The following is a 17617-nucleotide window of genomic DNA, read 5'->3' as shown; positions in this document are numbered from 1 at the left end:
GCTTATCGACTTACCTCAGGTATCGTCAACTGTTAAATCGGCTACTCGACCAATTTTGTCTTTCCTCGATCCAAATCCGATTTCTTTAATTCTTGATCTAAACATATTCAAATTAAGCTTATTTAAACACCATTCTATTCAATTTAGCCTAAAAACACATGAATGGGCAAATTACAATTTTGCGCCTAACATTTCACACTTTTTACAATTTAATCCTTTTTGCTCAAAATACACAAAATTTGACTACACTCCTTAAGGGCCGAATTTTCCTAGTGTCCATACAAGTCCATATTTTTCATTTATTTAGCATTTTAGTCTCTCAAAAATTTATTTTCACAATTTAACCCTAATTACTCAATTTCACCAAAAATTCAAAAACAAACATGTCAATCCAACAAATATCTTTCATTTTTCATCAATTATCATCACAAAACTTACAAGAGCATCAATAGCATAACTCAAAATCATCATCAAATTTAAAAATTGAGGCATGGGCTAGATAGAGTGCTAAGCAACAATCACAAAAATATAAAAATTATCTAAAATAAATCAAAAACACATACCTAATTAGCAAATGCAAGTGCCGAACCCTAGAACCCTTTTTCTCTTTTTTTTTCTTTGTATTTTCGGCAAGAACCAAGATGATAATGGCCATTTACATGCTTTTGTTTTATTTAGTTATCATTATACTAACTTATTATTATTTTACTAATTTAACCTTTACTAATATATATATATAACATATAATATAAGGTCATTCTTGACCATTACCATCCACTAACTTATATAGTGGACTAATTGCATCATAGCACCTCTAAAACACAAAGACAACAACAATTAGGCTCTTTCTTAATTAACCACTAATTTTTTTATTTTACGCGATTAAGCCCTATTCTCATATTAAGCACTCAAACAATAAAATTAATTCACAAAACTTTCACACATATAAATTCACACATAATAAACATAGAAAAACAAAAATATAAAAATATTTTTCAGAATCGGATTTGTGGTCCCGAAACCACTGTTCCGATTAAGGTCAAAATCAGGCTGTTACACCTTCCGTATCTAGCAATTAACAATGTCATGGAGCAGCACTAATTATGTTAAGTGAGAGCCTGATGCCAATTGTTGACTTGAACCAATTGTTAATATACTAAGAAATGAAGTATGAACAGAAGTGGGCACTTCTGATGACATTGCAATAAACAATAGAAAAACTTGAGACGATGAATCATTTACGCAATTCGGTTTCCCTACACTTGCGAAGCCTAGTTAGTGAAATGAATCCACTATCTTCGAACTTAATGAAACAAGTGATCCTAGTTCTCAAAGGGAGGATTTAGTACTTGAAGACTAGATCTCTCCCCATAAATTCTCAAAGGGAGAATTTAGTTTGTAAAATCACCAACAAAAGGTTTTATTTTGTCAAATGCACTCTCACAATAACGTTTCTTAATAAACTCATAAGTGCGATCAATACATAAAACTATACAAGTCTTCCAAATATATAGAAGTTTTCGGGACTTGCTAACGTACTAAAGATCAATTAAAATTCATTCTAAATAACAACTAAAATAGCTAAACACAATACAATAATAACGACTGAAGTAAGGTGGACGGTTGGAAGATAAGTCTTCAAGTTTTGTCTCGATTCAACATCCTTAATCCAAGGAATTTGGTACAATTGATCTGATCCAATCTTTAAAATATGTTCCTCCAAATAGATTAATTTTCATTGATAGGCTATAATCATTTCACAATATCATAATCAAACAAAATCCAAGATTTTGTTCTAATAAATTGTTAACATTAAATATAACAAGTAACACTATGTCATAGTAGTGATGGAAGTGAACACTTCCAATAATACATAGTTAGTTTCCTCTATAACTTAATATAAAATTAAGAAATTAAACATTCAAATGGTTAGATTGGACGATGATGATGATGGTAATTAGTAAGTGCAGAATTAAAGCACATGGAGCGGATAATAAATAAAGCTTAAATAATCTCTTTGCTTTTGAGAGAAATTGACAGCCACTTTTCTTCATGAATGAACATACCGAAATTTACGGCCAGGGCCCAAGAGCCGAAGAGGAATAGCGGGCAATATCACTTAATCCGCACATAGATATGAATAAATTATTTATTTAAAATTTTATTCATATATTATTTGTTAAATTTTTATATTTAATATAGGTTAAATTTTATTATCAATATCTATGTTATGAGTAGATTATGAATTTAATCTCTGCAGTTTAATTTAGGTAATTGTAGTACTCGTATTTTTTAAAATTTGAAATTTTAGTCTATTAAGTTGAATTCTCCTATTGGTCTTGTTGTGAATTTAATCCCTATATTCCAATTTGATCATTTTTAATTCATGCAATTTTTAAATTTTGAAATTTCAATCTTGTTTCAAATAGTAGTCATTAAATCCATTAATTAAAATGGTATAACTTTTGTGAGTATCATTTAAAAATAACAAGTTGATATGGTATTACACATGTGATAATATGTTTACTACATATAAATTTAGGAAATAGAAGAATTTAAATGAACAAATTTAATGGCTACAATTTGAGCGAAAATTTTAAATTTCAAAAAGTATAAGTATTAAAATTGAATAAATTAAAGTACAACTTACACATAGTTAGGGCTGAGCATCTGATCGAATTGAGTCAAATCAAGTGAAAAAATTTTGAGTTGACAAGTCTTATTTTATCATCCTAACTCAATTTGAAATTTTGTCAAATCGAGTCGAATAAATTTGTTCGAGTTAAATTAAAAAAAAATTAAACTGACCATATTTAAATCTTGCTGACAATATGACTAAATTTCAAGGTAAAGAGCGTAAAGACCAAATATATTTGAAAACTCTTTTAAAATAAAATAAGAGAAAAAAATAAGATAATTAGTATAATAGAGTTGATTTGAGAATTTACTTATTTAAGGCCTCAAATTTATCATTTGGGATTTTTTTAAATTATAATTTAGCATTTTATATATTTTAAAGATTTTTAGTAATTTTAATATTTTTAATATTTTTAATATATATTTACAAATTTTTGAAAAAATATTTTATAAATACTTTGAATTTTTGTAATTTTTTAGTAGGACACATTTGCATATTTTTAAAACTGTCAAGAATCTAAGAGATATTTGCATCAATTTGTTATTCAAGCTATTCATATTATTTGAGTTGTAAATTCCTACTGACTTGAAACTCAAAAATTGAATTACCTATTTAAATTGATTCGACAAATCAAATAACTTAATTCAATTAACTCAAAAATCGAAAAAATATATATATATTCAAATCAAATTGAATTTTGCTTACCCTACCCATAGTTCAATTCTTAATAGAAATTTTCAACATTTAATACATTATTTATGAGTTAATATTTACTTCGTAATTTTATGTATTGCGAGTAAATCAAATTATAACACATCATTAGAAGTGAAATTAAGTAAATTTAAATGTTTTTATGATATATTCTTATTTGATTCACTAAATTATAATCATTGAATTACATACGTTCGTTAATATTTTATTATCTTATTTAGGTTAAAGAATTAATTGCATCGACATTCTCAAACTATGATTCTTGTTTTAAATTGGCCCTTAAATTTTACAATATTTTAATTACATCTCAAACTATTAATGTTATATCAATCAGGTCCTTCAATTATTTAAACCATTAAATTAACCGTTAAGTGAAAATTTTAAAGAAAAGTAAATGTTACCGAATAACTTTCAAAAAAACTAAAAATAAAGTAAAACCCACATAAGAAAGAGTCTTGCGATAAAGTTTTTGAAAACCTCAAAATCAGTATTTCTACAACATCCATTTTACAATATTCATTTTCTTTAAACTTTTCATCTTAAACTAACACATAAGATTTGACATCTCATTTAATAGTTAAATTAAAGATTTTAATAATGGAAGGACCTTATTAATATAACATCAATAGTTTGGGGAGGTAATTATAATATTTTGAATTTGGAGACCAATTTAAAATGAATGTTATGGTTTAGGGATGTATGGTGCAATTAACTCTAGGTTAAAATATACCATAGGTCCTTGTACTCTTAATAAATTTGAAATTTAGTCCACATGATTTTATTCAGAAATTTAGTCCCTCTACTTTTTAGATTTCAAATTTCAAGCCCAATTGTTAACACAATTTCCTTTTCTTTTTTTTTTTTGGTGAAATTGGTTGGAGTGGCATTTTGAAATAAAGAAAATACTCATTTGTAGCAATGTAATTAAAACAATGACTTTTTAATGAACTAGAATTTAAGTAGGAGGACAAATTTCAGAGAAAGAAATTTACATGAACTAATTTCCAAATTTATGAAGAGTATAGAGACTTATATTTATTTGGGTAGTAGTCATCCAACTATTAGTATATTTCTTTTTTCACCCAACTATGAAATGTTACAAAATGGTCACCTAACTATTCAATTTTGTCTTTTTAGTCACTAGTTGGCTAATAGTGGCAGCTTTTAATTGGCATAATAGCAACTTTAACCCTTAACATTTATAAATTATGTCAACTTAATCTTAATTCTAAAAAATTAACCCTCGACATTACACATTATGTAATTTAATTTTTTCTCTTTTTTTTTTGCAGTTTTGTTGTTTTTTCTATTATATTAAATTATTATTTATATTAAATTTAATTTGAACCAATTCATAGTTTGTATTATTGTTTAAAAATTATTTTATACTAATACTTTATATACTTCATAATTACATATAAATATTTTTTACAGATAATTAATCCGGCTTAAAATATAAAAAAACTCGTTCAAATCTAATTAATATGGATTGGACAAATGGTTCAAAGCTTGAAGAGACCTTATTACTATTCATGTAGCAAATAACACTTTTTTAATTTTTCAAAATTTTATGTTTCATTGAAAATATGAAAAACGTTTAATTTTTAAAATATTTTTATAATTGTTTATGTACTTTTACAGAATTTAGACAAAATTGATAAAAAGAAATATAAATATGGGGGTTAAAAGATTTGCTTTACCTTTTTATAATATCCACATCATCAATTATAATATCAAAACTGAAGGAGAGATGAAGATTCTCAAATTTAAAGTATAGTAACTAAATTTTAAATTTCAAAACAGTAAAGAGAACTTTGACAGATTTAAACCAAAAGAAATATAAACCATTTTATTAAAATATTTGTAATATATAAATTATTTAAATTAAATTTAAATATATTGAGTAAAATTTTTTTAAAACATTCGTAATATATTTACATTTTATTTAAAATTCACGATTATTCCTTTTATATTTCTTATTATTGTTAGTGGGTCTAGTTTGATATAAAAAGGTCTCATAGCATCAATGCCCGCAAAAATATTTAGGATAATTAATTGTAGCCCAAATGGAGCATCAAATATTGGGTTTTTCGTTTTTGTAGCACCAAAGTCCAACGTATTCCTTTTCTATTATTTTTATTACTTATTTCTTCTTTCTTATATCATTAATTTAAAATATATCTGAAAAACAATAATACTTCATACACAATTATTTTACCTAAATTTCAAATATTTAAACAAATTTAACTTGGAATAATAAAATTTGTACATAATTTATCATCAATTTGTTGAAATCCATCAACTCATCTAGCATTGTGTCAAATTTTAACTTTCGAATCAAACCTTTATTTTTTTCCTTTGTGTCTACAATTGATATTAATGTTTCAAATAAATTTGAACTGCTGATGTCCCAAGGTTTCAATTTTATATATATAATTTTATTTGGATGTTTAATAAAATTTAGATATGTATTTATGTAAACTAATTATATTTTAATTCAACAATAAATAAATCATTCAATTTTTTTTTTAAAGTGTCAATTTTTTAAAACAAATTATAAATCCATAAACTAAAATCTACTTTGAGTTTTCCATCAATCAATCTATTGAATTTTTTTTCAAGTTAGGTCAAAAACTTGACAATTGTTCTCACGGCTAATTTACACAAATAACATAAAAAATTTAATTTCTGAAATAGGTTGTCAATGGAATTAATATCCAAAATTGTATGTTTTTTGGGTGGAGCCTTTCTCATAGGCGCCACCACCTTTTTTTTATAATAAATCTTTTTAAATATTATTTTATTACTGGTACATTTCTCATAGGCGGCACCACTATGTATCATTTTCTCGGATTGTGGTATGAGAAAGGTGGTGCCTATCTGGTAGGCGTCACTGGTGACTCCTATCTGCTAGGTGCCACTGGTGACTCTTATCTAGTAGGCACCACTGGTGACACCTATCTCATAAGCGGCACCAGTGCTTAATTTTTCGCCTATTTAAACTCATCTAAATATGAAATGAGTACGAGAGTTCCAAAAAATTTAATAGAATAGAAGTAAGAAGATAGGGAGAAGAAAGAAAGAAAGAAAGGAGAACAAAAAGAAGGATAAGGTATTTTTGTTTATTTCTTTTAAATAGAATAGAGAGTTTTGTTAGTAATTTTATTATTTGAAAGTTATTTTGCTAGGTTATTAATTTTTTAGCTTCGAATAAAAATTTTGCATATTGTTATAATTTTGGTCTCTTTTATTCATTAAAATTTTTATGTAAGTAACCTTTTTGTTATTCAAAACTGTTTTGAGAATTTTGAATTTTTTTAACAGATCTAGTATTGGAGATGGAGAATCAATTTTTCGTCTACGTTTATTTCATTAGAGAAATTTTGACAACAATCATGGAATGTATATTTGAATGTCGCCAACAAATAGCAATAAGATTTAATAGAAATATCTCGTTTGATGATATGAAGGAAAGGATTAGTACAAAAATTGATAGACATTGTGGGAGAAGGATCTTGAAACTTTTCTACAAGTTTCCAGTTTCGACGGATCCCATAAAATTAACCGAAATGGAACTTGTAGACGATGAAGACATTGAGACAATGGTCGCTCTTTATTGTAGGACTCAGAGCAACCAACATGTACCGATTCAGTTATTTGTTGATTTAGCTAGTGTGGACTCAACTAAAGATCCCACTCCATTAGGTGAAGAACATGGAGCTCAAGAGTCATGTATGGTGGTTCCAATATCGTACGTTGATAGTCAATCAATTGTACGCGGGATCGACATCGATCTTAATGCTACACCCGAGACTGATGTGGTTGGTGATGATGTATACCATAGTAGTGATCCTTCTAATTACGAGGTCAATAGTGATAGTATCCCGACGTGAACGAGGTCCAAGAAGATATTGATGACGCAAGTGTGAATAATGATGAAAACGTAAATGCGTCTTCAGTCGGGAACTAGATTCGTCGTATTGTGATACACAAAAATCTCGAGGCACACATGTCGCGAATAGACCCCGATGCGGTGCACGCAGCTGAATTCTTTAAGTACCCTAAAATACTACCTACTCACCAGCTGGCTGTAAATTTCAATCTTGAGGATTTGTTCATGGGCTAGAGATTCGAAAGTAAGAAAGAGTGTGTATTAGTCATTAAGCGGTATAGTATGAATATATCAGTGGACTACAAAGTTGCCGTGTCTAAACCGATATTATATATTGGGGAGTGTTGGAGGTCGGCGGAAGGCTGCAATTGGCAAGTACAAGCTACATTTATCTAGAAGTCGCAGATGTATGAGATATAAAAATTTGTTGGGCCTCACACATGCACTTCAACACGTATGACAGAAGATCATCGAAAAATTGATTCCAAAACTATCTGTACGTGCATCATGCCAAAGGTGAAAGACATGCCGACCATTAAAGTTTTGGTACTGATTGCCGAAATGCAAGCACAATTCCAGTATCGAGTATCATATCGGAAGTCATGGATAGCTAAACAGATAGAAATTGAGCAATTGAATGAAGATTTCGAGGCATCGTACATTGAGTTACATGGATGGAAAGCCGCTATGCGGGAGTACATGCTGGGGACTGTTATTGAGTTGCAGACATGACCTTATTACGACCCGGATGACCAAGTATAATCGGGAAAAAGAATTTCCAACGGATGTTCTGGACGTTTGATCCATGCGTGCGTGCATTTCCCCGCTACAAGTCTTTTATGCAAGTAGATGGGACATGGCTATACGGTAAATATACACATATCCTACTTCTTACGGTTGCTCAAGACAAGAACAATAACATGCTACCGATAGTGTTTGCCATGGTAGATAAGGAAAACATGGAGTCGTGGGAATTCTTCCTTACGAACCTGCGAAGGTATGTTATTAGTAACGATAATATTTGTATCATCTCCGATATAGGGTAAGGATTAATTACCGCCATTAGGCGTTCCAGTGTGCCATAGAGATCTGTTTACTGCATCCGGCACATCGCGACTAACTTCTACCGAGATTATTGGAATGCAAACTGGCGGAGATAAGTTGTGAGAATGGGTAAAGAATAACATTATCTTTTCAATATATAACCTAATATTTTAGGGCGAGGCTGTAACTTCTATTTTCTTAATACATACACAACGTACAAGCTAGAGCCACACATTTTTCGACAAAGGATGACTCGACTTGAGAGTGACATGGAGGGTCACACGAACACATCTTTCTGACAATGGTTGGGTACCATGGATCCGTGGTCATATGAGCACTAACTTGGCGACAATTTTGACGAGGGCTTTCGCTATGGTTATATGACCACTAATTTGGTGGAGGGGGTTAACTCCGTGTTGATGAAAACACAACATCTTCCGATTTCATCTATCTTATCGACTATATTCTACAGGTTGGCTACCTTGATGCCAAGAATGGTGCAACACCAAGTCAACTAGATGGATGCAGGACACGTATTTGTCGAAGATGTCAGGAATGCAATGGTTGCAAACCGGCAGATGGTGAGGTCAATAAATGTAAAAATATACTCACGACATAATGACATATTTCGAGTTATAGAGACCATCGCTCGTCGACCCAGTATACCACCTAGGTATTATGAAGTTGATCTCTGAAACAGAAGGTGCGATTGCAGGAGGTTCCAAACACTTCATTATCCCTGTGCACATGTCGTGGCAGCTTGTGCTAAAGTCTCGCTCAATGTTGAAAAATTTATCAATGTAGTGTACACCCTCGAGTGCACGTTGTGTGTATGGGAGAACGAGTTCCCCGTGCTGCCTGACCTATCTACATGAGAGGTACCTCCGACGACTTTCGAGCTTGTCCCAAATAAAGGGTTACGTAGGAATCTTAAAGGTCGTCTGTAATCACCCAGCAACCATAATGAAATGAATACTGTAACAGCCTGATTTTGGGGCTAGATGGAACAGTGGTTTCGGGACCACAAATTCGACAAGAAAAAAATTTATTTTAAAATTATGACATGGGTTGCATTATGATAGGTATGTTGCATGAAAATACTGATATGGTAAAATAAGAAAATATAGTGATAAAATGGGTAATTGAGTTATGTCAACATTGGAAAGTATATTTATGACATATTAATCCAAGAAAGGATTAAATTGCAAAAGTGAGAAAAGTTTTGTTGCCCAAGAGTAAATACTCAAAACTTGAGGGGTTAAAGTGTAAATATGAAAAAGTTGAAGGACCAATAGTGTAAATATTTTAAGGGAAGAATAATCTAGAAACTAAGAAAAATGAATGGATTAGGACCAAATTGAAAAAGGTGAAGAAGTTTGAGGGGCTAAATCACAATTTTACCAAATTAAGTGATGACTCAAGGACGGAATTTTAAAAGATCATAAAGGGCAAAATGGTCAATTAGAAGAGAGAGAAATCTAGAAGATAATGGTGATGTTGGAGATATTTTAGATTAATAAATAAATAAATATTAGTTTATTAATATTTTAATTTGATTTTTTTAATGATATTATTTTATTGTTATTAATTTATTTAGTATATATATATGTGGAAAGAAGGATGAAAAGTATCCATCCATTCTCACCATTTTGCATGCATTAACGTGAGAAGAAGAGGGAAGAAAGAAAGCTTTGCTTTCTTTACAATTTGGTCCTTTCACCAAAAATCCACCATTTTCACTTAGAAATCAAAAGAATTTCCATATCCATCAAGAGAGAAAGATGGCAAGGAGACCATGGGGAGCTAGAATATCAAGTTAGATTCAAGAAATAGAAGCTGGAGGAGGAGAAAATCAAGTTAAAGATTGAAATCAATGGCATAAGGTAAGAACATCAAGATTTTATATACTTTTGAGTTTGATATTATTGAAAAGTAGGAAATTAATGTTAAGGTAAAGTTTCATTATATAAGGTTCTATATTCTTGTTATGTTAGTAAAGGAAATAAGAGAAAGTGATGAATATATTGAAGAGAAAGGAAAGGAAAGTGTTATAAATTTAGTTATCAACATTTTACACTAAAATAGTTTTGAAACAGCAGCAGTAGTCTGATTTTGAAAATCTACCAAAAATCATATGAATTGAATTAGAGGATGAAAAAAATATGAAATTAAAGCTTATTGAGTCTAGTTTCTCATAAAAGAAACGGTGTAAGCAATGGAATTTTAAATTATGAGATATAATAGGTTTTGTGAGATAAGGTCAGAATGATTTCGGGTTCCCCTGTACTGACTTTGGAAAATCAACGAAAATTGGAGAAAAATAATTAGTGGCCTAAATTTATATGTTTAAATCCTTACTGAGTCTATTTTTAATATAAATAAACGGTAACATCATCCGAATCCCGTACGATGAGATAATTAATTTTTAGTGAAGAAGGGTCGAAACTGTCAGACAGCAGAACAGGGATGACTTTAAAGAATAAACTGTACTTATTGGCTAAACTAAAAATTCTTAAAATTTTATGGTAAGAAGATATGTGAGTCTAGTTTCATATAAAATTAACGGATCTCAATTTGGAGTTCTGTAGCTCAAGATATAAATAATTTAGTGACTATGACTCAAGTGGACAACTTTGAATGAATATAAATAAATGTGAAATTATAGATAATGTTACATATAAGCATGTTATATATATTAAGGATGTGGAATGGAGAGAAGGAGGAGGAAAATAAGTGTTTGGATATTCTGCAAGCATGGGTTTGCATTATAAATGGTTAATTTGCATGATTTGGGCTCTGGGATGAATTGAATAAAAGTAAAACTTTAGGGTAATTTTGGAAAAATGTCAAAATGACCAAATTGCATGAAATGAGTTGTTTTATTAAATGAAAAATTAATTTTAGATCAAGATCGGGTAGAAAATCGAGAAAATGGAAAATTACTAAAATGCCCTTGTATCTTGGTATTTACGCATATCACCGGTAAGTTTGTATGAACTATATTCAGTATAATTTTAATTAAAGTGAATGTTATTTTATGATGAATATTATATGGATATGTGTTTTAATATTGAAATTGAATTATTATTGGTAATATGTACAATTATTAGATGCAAGTGAGATGATTATCGGATGCTTGATTGTGGTTGGTAGGAAATGTTACATTATTTATGTTGTGAAGAATTATAAAAGCATGTTAATAATTTGAAAGTTTAACAATTTATGGAATTTTATAGTTATTAGATGTTTTGAAATGATTATCGGAAGCTTGTTGGAGATATATCACATTATCCACTGGTTCTATCGGTAATTTTGGATGACTTGATTCTGGTTATTATGGCGTGTATAAGTTAATTTGGTTAACGTTAGCTCATTAATGTTTTGATTTTGATTGGTTATAAATATGAACGTTAGGTAAAAATGAAATGTCTGAAAATTAATTAGTAAACTCCGGTAATGCCTCGTACCCTATTCCAGTGTCGAATATGGGTAAGAGGTGTTACAAACACTATAGAGAAATCTGATGGGAAGCTGTGTGGCGTATGCAGATTAGTCGGTCATAATCAGAGTAAATGTCCACTCCGAAACTACCATATTGGACAATTGTCGCGATCGGGTAAGAATTGAAATGTTGTTGAAGCCCTATTAATTACATTCACTACATGTAGAGAGGATTGAATCTAAAATTTGTCTAAAATTTGTTGCAACTAATCTAATTTGAATTACAAAGTTAGTTTAAAGCTTGTTGCGTTTATATTTTTCTTGAATTAAGTAACATTTTTTTAATTAAATAATACAAAGTTTATTATTTAAATTGTAAAAAAAACCCTAAAATTAATAATTGAAGTGGCAAAAAAGTCATTACATAAATACAAAGTTAACTATTTAAATTGCAAAAAACCCCTAAAATTAATAACTAAAATGGCAAAAAAGTCATTACATAAATATAAAGTTATTTAAATTACAAAACCCCATAAAATTGATGCTTTGATGGTGTGGTCCTACGGGTGTATTTTTGTGGAGCTTGACGTTCACACTGTGGGTGATTACAGCAATTAACATTCTTTTCACCCGCATAGGGGGTGTGCGAAACATAGATGAAAAATCATATGTCTTAAACATCATAGATGAACTTGAGCCAAGAGGAATGGAGTACAGCAGCGGATACAGGCCGAGAGGAGTGGAGTACGGCTGTGGGTATGGGCCGGAAGGAGTAGAGTACTGAGGTGGATACTAGTCAGGATGATTGGAGTACTGAAGTGGTAGTGGGCTGAAGATATCAAACTCTAAATGATATCCGTGGCTTAACAAGCTCGGGAAATAGTTATCGCCCCCCAAATCTGGATGATAAGAACTATCTCTAGAGTGTAGCTCTAGCTTTACCTCTAGCTCAGGTGTATGATGCGGATCTGAAAAGGGTTGCCCAAGTCATGTCATATGCGAGGGGGATACCATCGACCGCCCACCAAACAAAAATGGTTTCTCTATCTCAAAGTACCACTGTCTGTACTCTAACAACGGTTGCAGATCCAAAGTACGACCCATCTGAGGTACCCTCCCCAACCGGTTGTTTCACATTGTAATATATTCTTCATACACTTCCGCCCAATCATTTCTATGTTTCCCACTCTTGTTAATCCCATGGATCTCCCCTAATCGTACTAGCAGTGTCGAGATATATTGTATGCAACTAAATTGTTGGAGTACTCGATCACCATGATACCACTCCACTGTCTAAAAATTGATAACGGGTGCGCTAATGCACCATAGGTTTGAGTGGACGAGGGCAGACGAGAGAATAACCGCCATAATTTTTAGAACAGAATACGACATCCAAATGAACTGCACAGTTAATAACATGATTATATTAACGCGTGTCGAGTTTGATAAAATAATAAAATTAAGTTGATATTATAAAAACTTACCCCCTCTCCAGCATGATTCTCGATCATCAGATGGTATATCAGAATCGTGTATGACCTCCCAATACCTAGATTAGTGCTTCATCTATGAAAACAAATTGTTAGAATAATATAATCCAAAAAAAAGTCAACTAATTGTTATAATGAGTAAAAATTCATTACCTATTAACGAGTGGAAATACATATAATTGATGACTAATGGATGCCAAGAATGACATCTGGTAAAGCGCCCACGACTACAACAATATGAGGCACCTGCCTATGTCCACCGCAGAAGGGTCTGTCGTCCGACAAAGTTCGCGATACAACATGGTTAACACTGCAGACCCCCAACTGTACAAATGAGTATTATGTAAATTAGATAATAGAGGTAAGTACATCAAGTGGACCCTATTGCCGTTTGCATCTAGCATGACTACACCCCCTATAAGGTGCATTATGTAAGCTCGAACGACGTGTATCACCTCTCATTCACTGGTAGTACTCGGAAAATGCTCGAAATTGGCCTTTAGCCATGAAAACTTCAAACCCGTAAATTTTCTCTCATTAGGCGAGCGTCCAAGTAAGTCATAGCAAAGGGCGGCCGACCAAGAGATTGAACTTATGCCCGTGACCACATTCCCGTCAATGGGGAGCCCGAGTTGTAGTGCAACATCCTATAGAGTGATGGTGCACTCCCCACACAGCAAATGAAATATGTGGGCCTCCGGACACCATCACTAGACTAAAGCGAAAATTATGTCGTATTGTAGATCAAAGGTCTGGATCAATGCCACTGATTCGAATCCGACTAACTCCAAGTATGGCATTAGGCGTTCATCTGGTAGAAACCCTACATTATTAACACGGCCCCTCAATGCGCGATACAGGCCCTGACATTATTAAATTAGCAAAATAGTTAATGCAATCTAATTTAATTCCGCAAATGACGTGAGTATCAAATAACAATTTCATTACCATCTCATTAATAGTACTTAATATGTGATTATCATTATTAATCAAAGAACCCATTTGTTGCAAATTTGCAATTAAAAATGAATTCATTTAATTTGTTGCAAAAATACAGAAATAATTTGGAATTTTAGAAATAGAAGACAACAGTAAATATCTCATAATTTCCCATAATTTACCTACAATAAAAAATTTATGTTAGTTTACAATAATAATATAATTAAAATAAATATAAACTATCTAAATATAAAGAACATACGAATAAAAATAATAGTAATAGAAACATACATGTTTAGTTTCTTTCAAACAACCTATAAAATTATATAACAACAAATTTAATCAACATTTCAATAAATCAATAAAATTGTCAAATAAATAAAAATCAAATGAAATTACATTATAAAAATTTACATTAATAAAAATCACAAAATATTAAACTAAACAATAACAATTTATATAACCTAATCATAAATTACTAACAAAATAACTATAAATATTTTAAAAAATTACATTACTAAAACTCACGAATCCTAAACTAAACAGTAACAATTTATAAACTAATCATAAATTACTAACAAAATAAATATAACATTTTAAAAAAATTACATTACTAATAAATCACAAAATATAAAACACTAATAATTTATAACCTAATCATAAATTACTAACAAAATAACTATAATTTTTAAAAAAATTTACATTACTAAAAAATCACAAAACACCTGAACACTAACAATTTATAACCTAATCATAAATTACAAACAAAATAATTTTACATTAATAAAAATCATAAAATACTAAACTAAACACAACAAATTATAACATAATCCTAAATTACTAACAAAATAATTTTAAAATAATTAAAAAATTACATTCATAAAAATTATTAAACAAAAACCATAAACACTAAACATAAATAATTTATAGATAATAATTAATAACAAAAAAATTTCACAACATATTAATCAAACTCTTTAAATTAAAAAATAAATTATTTATTAAAATAATACATACCTTCTCCTTCTCCTTCTCCTTCTTCTTCTCATTTCTCTCCTTTCTTTCCCTCTTTTCTTCCCTGGTGCCTTCATCTTTTGGGGGACCATGCTTATGAGATCCCCCATTTCAAAATATTTTTCCCTTTTGAAGGGACACAACGCTGCTTAGTAGTGTGCACAGTAGGCAAGGGGAAGGAAGGCTAGGGCGTAGGTGTTCAGCCAGGGGTGTAGAGGGCGGATGGGACTGGTCAGCACCAGTGCCTCCTATCTGACAGGCGCAACTGGTGCCACCAGTCCAGGTGGCGTCACACGCTTCACGGGTATTTTCAACCCGTATTTTGAAATGTTGACCGTATTTTGACCCGATATATATATTAAAAAATAATAATATTTTTTTATAAAAACAAAAAAAATATTATAAAAAAAGGTAGTGGCGCCTATGAGAAAGGCTCTACCCAAAAATATACAATTTTGGTAATTAATCCCACTGACAACCCATTTCAGAATTTTTTTTTTATATTATTTATGTAAATTAGTCTGTTCTCACATTAGGGCTTGAAATTTTTTTTGTCTAAATTAGTCCCTAAACTTAGTAATTATTCTCACATTGAAACTTGAACTTAGCAATTTTTCTCATATTGAGGTCTAAACTTTCAGGTTTTCAATGACTAACTTGGACAAAAAAAAGTTCAAGTCATAATGCGTGAAGAATTGTCAAATTCAAGGTCTAACTTGGACAAAAAAAAAGTTCAAGACCCAGTGTGGGAACAATTGCTAAGTTCAAGACCTAACTTAGACCAAAAAAAAGTTCAAGCCTCAATGTGAAAACAATTGCCAAGTTCAGGGCTTATCTTGGGAAAAAAGTTTTGTAACAACCCGGTTTTTAGTGGTGTCGAAAAAGGCAATTTCGGGACCCTGCTTTCATAAACCAAGCATGTATGTATTTTTAAATATTTATTGAGTTATTATTTAAGTGAACTGAGTTTTGGATAAGTAATTTAGTCAAAATTGTGTAACTTCCCCAACCCGACCTAGACGTTAGACCTAAATTCGGGAGATTACATCAGCCACCGAAATGGCCTAGCAAAACTATCGGAGTTTAAAAATTGATCATATTTAAATATTTGATAATTTTTAGAAGAAAATTTAGTTTATTTTTAGAAAAATTTACAATTTAACCAAAAACCGGTTAAATTAAATTTTAACCTTGTAATGGTGTCTACTTTTGAAAACTTAGGTAATTTTTCAATTTAATTCCTTAACAAAACACATTTACAAATTAACAACGGAAAAGTGATACTAAAGTAATTTTAATTAAAACCATGTTTCCATGCATAGTAAATTAAAAATTCATATTTTAATAGTCTAAATGAATTAAATGTCATACATGCCTAAGTAAAATTCGAAAACTAAGTCCTATGCCGCAATTTAAATAAAACGGTAAAGTTTCAAATAACAAAATTTGTAAATTAAAAAGTCTAAAATACTTTTGTATAAAATTAATAATCTGAGTCAAGCCCTCCGAATGTCGAGTCTGCATCCTAACCTTGTGGATTATCTGTAAAGAAGGAAAATAAGGGGGTGAGCTATTTAAGCTTAGTTTGAGGTCCATCACAAGCAAAAACTATGCAAACTGTAGACAAGACACATGAATTTAACAATTTCAAGAATATACACTGTAATACCCATTTTTGCCCGGGTCCCGTTAGCAAATAAACCCAATAAAAATAAAAATAAAAACAAACAAATTCAATTAAAATTCAAAGTCCATTTTAAAGTCCCACTACAGTAAACCCATTACACTAGACCCACTAGGCCCAATACAAACAGCCTATTAATTAGCCCACTAACCTAAACTCTAGCCCAACACCTAGCCTAACTGAGACTGAAACCCTAGCCTTCGGCAACCTTCTGCCTCAGCCGCCGCTAGCCACACACACGAGACCCTCCCAGGCGCGTGCCGAGTCTCTGCCCTCGTGTGCATCTCCGTACCGCCAGCTGGACTCCTCCGTACCTGCAATAGACAGAAGCAGACAAAACAGCAACGAAGAATAACAAGAAAAGATTGCAAATAATGAGGGATTTTCTGTAATTTTCTTTTTTTTCTATTCGATCATTATTGGCTATATAAGGCCATTGGAAAATTTGTAATTTTTACGGATATGGAATACGAGAAACATAAAAATTTTCAGAGGAAAGCAAAAATTCTAAAGGTGATTGCAGTGTTCCTTTTTCTCTGGTTTATTCTTTTCTATTTATTTATTCAGCAATTATGTAAAAAAAAGGGGAGAAATAAGAGAGGAGAAGGAGAAAACTTACCATCGTGGGGCACCAATGAATCCCTCCCTCCGAGCAAAAACGGGCAGAGGTGAAGGTGAAGCGGCAGAAGAAGGGAAGCTGGAGGCTGTGCTCTCCGTTCTTCTGCGAGTTTGAGAGAAAACTTTTAGATTTAGGTTTTTTTTTT

The 17617-nt window shown here is 31.0% G+C and overlaps 1 long non-coding RNA gene across 1 annotated transcript; it reads right to left on the bottom strand.

The window, feature by feature from the left end:
* Positions 1-16491: 16491 nt before the first annotated feature.
* On the bottom strand, positions 16492-17617 carry LOC128039759 (uncharacterized). Its single transcript, XR_008194308.1, has 2 exons — positions 17005-17617; positions 16492-16711 (listed from the first exon to the last, which is right to left on the bottom strand). It is a non-coding gene; the product is annotated as an uncharacterized LOC128039759 (long non-coding RNA).

The sequence above is a fragment of the Gossypium raimondii genome, chromosome 3, assembly GCF_025698545.1.
Source record: "Gossypium raimondii isolate GPD5lz chromosome 3, ASM2569854v1, whole genome shotgun sequence".
Classification (NCBI taxonomy): domain Eukaryota; kingdom Viridiplantae; phylum Streptophyta; class Magnoliopsida; order Malvales; family Malvaceae; genus Gossypium; species Gossypium raimondii.
Note: the sequence above shows the minus strand (reverse complement) of the source record. Positions and strands in the feature narration are given on the sequence as shown.